Genomic DNA, 7,570 nt, shown 5'->3' on the forward strand with positions numbered 1-7,570 from the left:
AAGCATCCCTTGCACTAGATTATCATGCCAAGGGGGTACATATTTGACATAAAACCATCAATCCCTTGTTTTGTCCATGAAACAATTAGTATATGCATCACAAAGGATAGGGCTAAGGTAAATATCAAGGGAAAATAAGCACAAGCCAAAACAATCTCTTCCCCACCCCACTAGTACACCGATATCAAATGGGTGAAGTGGCCAAGGGAATAATCCTAAGATACTCATTCCATTTACTAGAGTATCATACTCAGATAAAGCATTTGTTCTTAAGGAAAGACTAGCACACAAGGATAAGGACCTACGACTTAGTAGGCCTCCCTTAACAACATATATTTCATCATCCGCAATCTCTTCATACATATAATCACCAAGAAAACAATTAATAGCAAGGTTCTCTCCACACAAGAAGTTCAAGGGACCATATTCATTATCAAGATCAACATTATAAACATCAACACTAACTTGAGGTTTTTCAATCCCACAATTCCCATATTCAAGTAGTAAAATAGTTTTAAGAGCAAGCTGATTATTATTCACAACAAAAGAGTTACTAAGGAAGGAGGTATGCATTTGGAAACCCAAAAACACTTCACTAGACACTAAATCACACTATTTTGAGTTCAAAGAAGTGTTGAGAGTAGCAAAGTCACCTCGGGTAAGGCTTGGGCAGTCTACTTTTTTTGGAGCTCTCGATCAACGTAGTCACTAGTTCATTTCCCATGATTTCATGTGGAACTCCTTTTGGATCCTTCTTGGATATCATTTTATCTTGTACCTGCAAATAAGAAGAATCAAATCTAGGCAAAATGCTAGCCTTTTAGTTAGGAAGTATCAAGGCACATTTGTGGGCAAGTCCCACAATCAAATTTGTTTTCCCTTTTCAAGCTAACATTCCAAGACCTTCCCTTCCCTTTTCTTCTTTCTTTTCTCACATTCTTTTTGTACCTCACCATCTATTTCCTCTCCATATTGAGGCTCGATCTCACCTTCCATGGGTTTTAGATCTTTTTTTTTCTACTTGGACTGAGGGAATTTGGTTTAGGAAAGTTTGGAGAGCGGGAACTAGATTTGGTTGATGATGGGTTTGGATTTGTGGCATGGGGCTTTGTAGAGTGTAGGGTCTTTGGTCAAGTGGATTTGGGACTTGGTGGTTTGAATTTTGTGGAGATTTTGGTGGACATAGTCTATCAACCCCCACTTTAATTCTAATCATGTCACCCCTTATTGATTCCATATAACCTTTCATGTCTCCTGATAGCATCATTATTATCCTCTATTTTTTGGGAAAAGGCCTCAAACCAAGCCATCAAGGCTCAAATATCATCATTTCCCAAAGGTTGGGAAGTAGTCCCTTCGGATTCCATGGAAATGGTACCTAACAAAAGCCAAAAAACAGCAAAATATCCCCTACAAAATGAACAAACAAATTAGTTCAAAAAAATCTACCACACTCTCATCCAACCTCACCTCACACTTGGCTTCACAAGTGTTGGATAATTAGCAATACTTGGCAAGTTACTTGAGAGGTGAGAAGCTTTGGCCCAGAATCGATCTTTGTTTGAAATGGCTCAAATAAAGTGATGTACAACTTGAACCAACAAAAACACTATGACTTTAAAACGAGAAAGCACACAAAAATCAAAGATACGAAACAAACGGACCCAGGACTAATTATCAACCTAGTAGGTAGTTACTAGTTTGCTAATTAGTGATAAAGTTTAACACACAAGAAACTAGAATAAAAAAAGAGAAACTAAGAAATCTAGTTTAGAGATTAACTAGGTTGATCAACTAGTGATGGTGTGGCACAATGTGGTTGGTTGTCAATTTGCAATTTTTTTTTCACATACCAATTTTGAGTTTCGGCCAAAGATCCACTTAGGATAGTGTTTTGGACAAAATTTGGGGGAAAAAATGGTGGGTTGGAGCCTTTTTCTCAAGTTCAAATGGATTTGAATTCAATGGCCCCCCACTTGTACTTTCAATTGTAATTTGTTATCTCTGTCCTCTCTTCTTTTTGAAAGACTTGAATATTCTTGGAATATGCTTTTGGACAAACAAATTTTTCACTCTACCTCTTTCTTATTGTGGATCTAACACTCTTTTTGAATATTCTTATTCAAAAAGACATGAACATGGTGAAGAATAATATGAATATTCAAGAGGTGACCGAAGTTTGACCACAAGGCAAATGAACCCTAACTTCAATTTTTCTTTTAGATCTAGGTTCCTTGGGTCAAGGAAAGCTGAAATATCCATAAACCAGCCACAACACGTCACAAAAAAGATGTTCACCACGAGATCTACCTCAGAAAGCTTCAAACAAGGCACAATAATGGTGAATCTAGCTCAAATCCAACCAAACCTTGCTCCAAACTTAGATCTAGACTCCCTATGTGCTAGAGAGAAAGGATCTAGCACTAGAAACCTTCAAAACACAATAAAAACTTGTAGATCTAACTTGGAAATTACGAATCTACAACAAACACACAAAACAACACCATTTTGTTTTTTTTGAGATTTTTGGATTTTTGACTCTTTTTTGTTGAGATTTTCTAAATAAGAACACTAAAACCAAGATTTAGGAATGTTGGAACAACCCTAAACAAGGCTTTGATATCAAATGATACAAAAATAAACCACTAAAAATGAAATAAGACACTGAAGGCACAAAAATCAGCAACCACAAGTAAAGGAAAATAACACATAGAAAGGAGATGAAGAAGAAGATAGCATAAATGTAAAGATAGGTAATGAGACCCTTACTATCACTAATGATTAGCACAAGAATATGTCTCAAACATTCAAAAACACCTCACCAATGGTAGTTCAAACCTCACTCTTACCAAATGATAGCCTAAAGGAAGGCTAAAACACGAAATGATAACAAAAATCAGCAACTAGAGAAAGGAAGATGAAGTAGAAGAACACAAATAGAAGATTCAAAAGAAAAAGGATAGATAATGAGACATTTAACAATACTAATAGGAAGCACTAAAGTGTATATCAAACACTTAAACACAAATCACCAATGTTGATTACACCTCATTCTTAGGTAGACAAAGTCACCTTCCCCAAGCACCAACCTTTCTTGCCAATTTTTCAACACAAGTGAAATCCATCAATTGTGCTAACCCTAATTTTGGTTTTATCTCTCTTAAGGAGAAGGAGAAGACTACAAGCTAAGACTACAATTACAATCTAAAAAGTTACTCTATTCATTATGTCAAAACTAAGGAAAATAAGAGCTAAGGTGTCTGTTTATACTATTACATAATAAAAGACTTAATTTCCCTTAATGAAACTCCCAAAAAAGGCACCTCTTGAATGCAGCTTTAGAGTGCAAAATGTCTTCAACACCTTTCACTTGAGGCCCCTATGGAGTGTATAAGTCCTCCTCCTTTCTTCTCTTGAACAAGGCTTCAAATTACTCCAAAAAGTGTTCAATTGCTTGCTAATTCCGAAGCCTTAACCCTTAGATAATAACTTTTGCTCGTGGTGGTCCTTGTGCTTGTATCATCAAGAACGCTTATATCGAGGGTGTTGACAAAACTTACAGGACTCTAGGTTAGCATCTTCCTAAAAGTATAGCATACAACCATTTTTACAACAATCAATTCTAACCGAGGAGAGACCTAACTTTGACACATTATTTTTGCCTTATAGAAAGAATCAGGAACCTTTAAAGCGGGGTCAACTAACTCTTTAATAAGGTCTATCATTGAGTCCATTCTTTCTTCAATAATATTCCAATCAAATTTAATACTTAATAATCTAAGAACAACAGACAAATAAGAGTGCGAATACCCAGCACATAAAGAATGACTAGCAGCATGCAATTGTTCATAAAAACAATGCACTTCTCTATTAGGAACATCTTCGACATTTTTCCTAAAGTCACCCCCGTGTTGCATCTCAAAAGCATTATGCACCATTTCTGTCATCCTAGTATCTTGATAGTTATTATGCCCTGCAGACCTACTACTTTCATCAACAATAAAGTTATTTTGCTCAAATTCACCATGACTAGTACGGAATCTTAAAAAGTCCTCATGAAACCATTTTCTATCAAGATGATCCCTCCTAACTTCTTCTTTTATAATGTTTGTACTATTATATTTAACACAAGGACAACGAATCACCCAAAAAGGTGGCCAATCATTAAGTGTCTTGGCATGTTCAATAAATCGATTGACACCTTCAACAAATTTCACACTAAGACCTATTCTATTATCATTATTCCATTGAATATCCAGCTATAATCAAGTTCCATCAACACAATCAATAACATTCAAGTAATTAGTTCAAGTCACAAAAGTTCACATTTCAAGAACCTGAATTCAAAACAAAAGTCACTAATTCATATTTCAAGTACCTACACTTAAACATTTTCAAGTCACTAATTCACCTCATAAGTTACCAAACTAAACTAAATTCAAAATAAAAAGTTCACATTTCAAGTACCTACACTTCAAGATTTTCAAGTCACTAATTCACCTCTCAAGTTACCAAATTAAACTAAATTCAAAATGAAAAATTCACATTTCAACTACCTAAACTTCAACATTTTCAAATCATTAAGTTACCTCCAAGTTACCAAACTAAACTACATTCAAAATAAAAAATTCACATTTCAAGTACCAACACTTTAACATTTTCAAGTCACTAAGTCACCTCTCAAGTTACCAAACTAAACTATATTCAAAATAAAAAATTCACATTTCAAGTACCTATCCTTAATCACTTCCAAGTCACTAAGTCACTTCACAAGTTACCGAACTAAACTACATTCAAAATAAAAAAATTCACATTTCAAGTACCTACACTTCAACATTTTCAAGTCACAAAGTCACTTCATGAGTTACCAAACTAAACTACATTTAAAATGAAATATTCACATTACAAGTATATCCTTAATCCCTTTTAAGTCACTAAGTCACTTCACAAGTTACCAAGCCTAACAAAATTCAAAATGAAAAGTTCACATTTCAAGTACCTATACTTCAACATTTTCAAGTGACTAAGTCACCTCCGAAGTTACCAAACTAAACGACATTCAAAATGAAAAATTCACATTTCAAGTACCTACACTTCAACATTTTCAAGTTACTAAGTCACTACTCAACAGACCACACTTTACTAATTTCAAAACAAAAATTCATATTCCAATTACCTACACTTCAACATTTTCAAGTCACTAAGTCACTTCTCAAGTTACCAAGCTTAACAAAATTTAAAATGAAAAGTTCACATTTTAAGTACCTACACTTTCACATTTTCAAGGCACTAATTCACCTCTTAAGTTACCAAACTAAACTAAATTCAAAAGTAAAATTCACATTTCAAGTACCTGAACAGTTTCAAGTCACTAAGTCATTTCTCAAGGGACCACACTTTACTAATTTCAAAAAAAAAATTCACATTTTAATTACCTACACTTCAACATTTTCAAGTCACTAAGTCACTTCTCAAGTTACCAAGCTTAACAAAATTTAAAATGAAAAATTTACATTTCAAGTACCTACACTTCCACATTTTCAAGTCACTAATTCACCTCTCAAGTTACCAAACTAAACTAAATTCAAAACTAAAATTTTCATTTCAAGTACCTAAATATTTCAAGTCACTAATTCACCTCTCAATTTACCAAATTAAACTAAATTCAAAACTAAAATTCATAATTCAAGTACCTAAACATTTTTAAGTCACTAAGTCACTTCTCAAGGGACCACACTTTACTAATTAAAAGAAAAATTCTCATTTTAATTACATACACTTCAACATTTTCAAGTCACTAAGTCACTTTTCAAGTTACCAAGCTTAACAAAATTTTGAATGAAAAGTTCACATTTCAAGTACCTACACTTTCACACTTTCAAGTCACTAATTCACCTCTCAAGTTACCAAACTAAACTAAATTCAAAACTAAAATTAACATTTCAAGTACCTTAATATTTTCAAGTCACTAATTCACCTCTCAAGTTACAAAACTAAACTACATTCAAAATAAAAAATTCACATTTCAAGTACCTATCCTTAATCACTTTCAAGTCACTAAGTCACTTCACAAGTTACCCAACTAAACTACATTCAAAATAAAAAATTCACATTTCAAGTACCTACACTTCAACATTTTCAAGTCACAAAGTCACTTCACGAGTTACCAAACTAAACTATATTTAAAATGAAATATTCACATTACAAGTATATCCTTAATTCCTTTTAAGTCACTAAGTCACTTTACAAGTTACCAAGCTTACAAAATTCAAAATGAAAAGTTCACATTTCTAGTACTTATACTTCAACATTTTCAAGTGACTAAGTCACCTCCGAAGTTACCAAACTAAACGACATTCAAAATGAAAAATTCACATTTCAAGTACCTACACTTCAACATTTTCAAGTTACTAAGTCACTACTCAACAGACCACACTTTACTAATTTCAAAACAAAAATTCATATTCCAATTACCTACACTTCAACATTTTCAAGTCACTAAGTCACTTCTCAAGTTACCAAGCTTAACAAAATTTAAAATGAAAAGTTCACATTTTAAGTACCTACACTTTCACATTTTCAAGGCACTAATTCACCTCTTAAGTTACCAAACTAAACTAAATTCAAAAGTAAAATTCACATTTCAAGTACCTGAACAGTTTCAAGTCACTAAGTCATTTCTCAAGGGACCACACTTTACTAATTTCAAAAAAAAAATTCACATTTTAATTACCTACACTTCAACATTTTCAAGTCACTAAGTCACTTCTCAAGTTACCAAGCTTAACAAAATTTAAAATGAAAAATTTACATTTCAAGTACCTACACTTCCACATTTTCAAGTCACTAATTCACCTCTCAAGTTACCAAACTAAACTAAATTCAAAACTAAAATTTTCATTTCAAGTACCTAAATATTTCAAGTCACTAATTCACCTCTCAATTTACCAAATTAAACTAAATTCAAAACTAAAATTCATAATTCAAGTACCTAAACATTTTTAAGTCACTAAGTCACTTCTCAAGGGACCACACTTTACTAATTAAAAGAAAAATTCTCATTTTAATTACATACACTTCAACATTTTCAAGTCACTAAGTCACTTTTCAAGTTACCAAGCTTAACAAAATTTTGAATGAAAAGTTCACATTTCAAGTACCTACACTTTCACACTTTCAAGTCACTAATTCACCTCTCAAGTTACCAAACTAAACTAAATTCAAAACTAAAATTAACATTTCAAGTACCTTAATATTTTCAAGTCACTAATTCACCTCTCAAGTTACAAAACTAAACTACATTCAAAATAAAAAATTCACATTTCAAGTACCTATCCTTAATCACTTTCAAGTCACTAAGTCACTTCACAAGTTACCCAACTAAACTACATTCAAAATAAAAAATTCACATTTCAAGTACCTACACTTCAACATTTTCAAGTCACAAAGTCACTTCACGAGTTACCAAACTAAACTATATTTAAAATGAAATATTCACATTACAAGTATATCCTTAATTCCTTTTAAGTCACTAAGTCACTTTACAAGTTACCAAGCTTACAAAATTCAA

Source organism: Capsicum annuum, chromosome 5, assembly GCF_002878395.1.
Source record: "Capsicum annuum cultivar UCD-10X-F1 chromosome 5, UCD10Xv1.1, whole genome shotgun sequence".
In the NCBI taxonomy this organism is placed as follows: domain Eukaryota; kingdom Viridiplantae; phylum Streptophyta; class Magnoliopsida; order Solanales; family Solanaceae; genus Capsicum; species Capsicum annuum.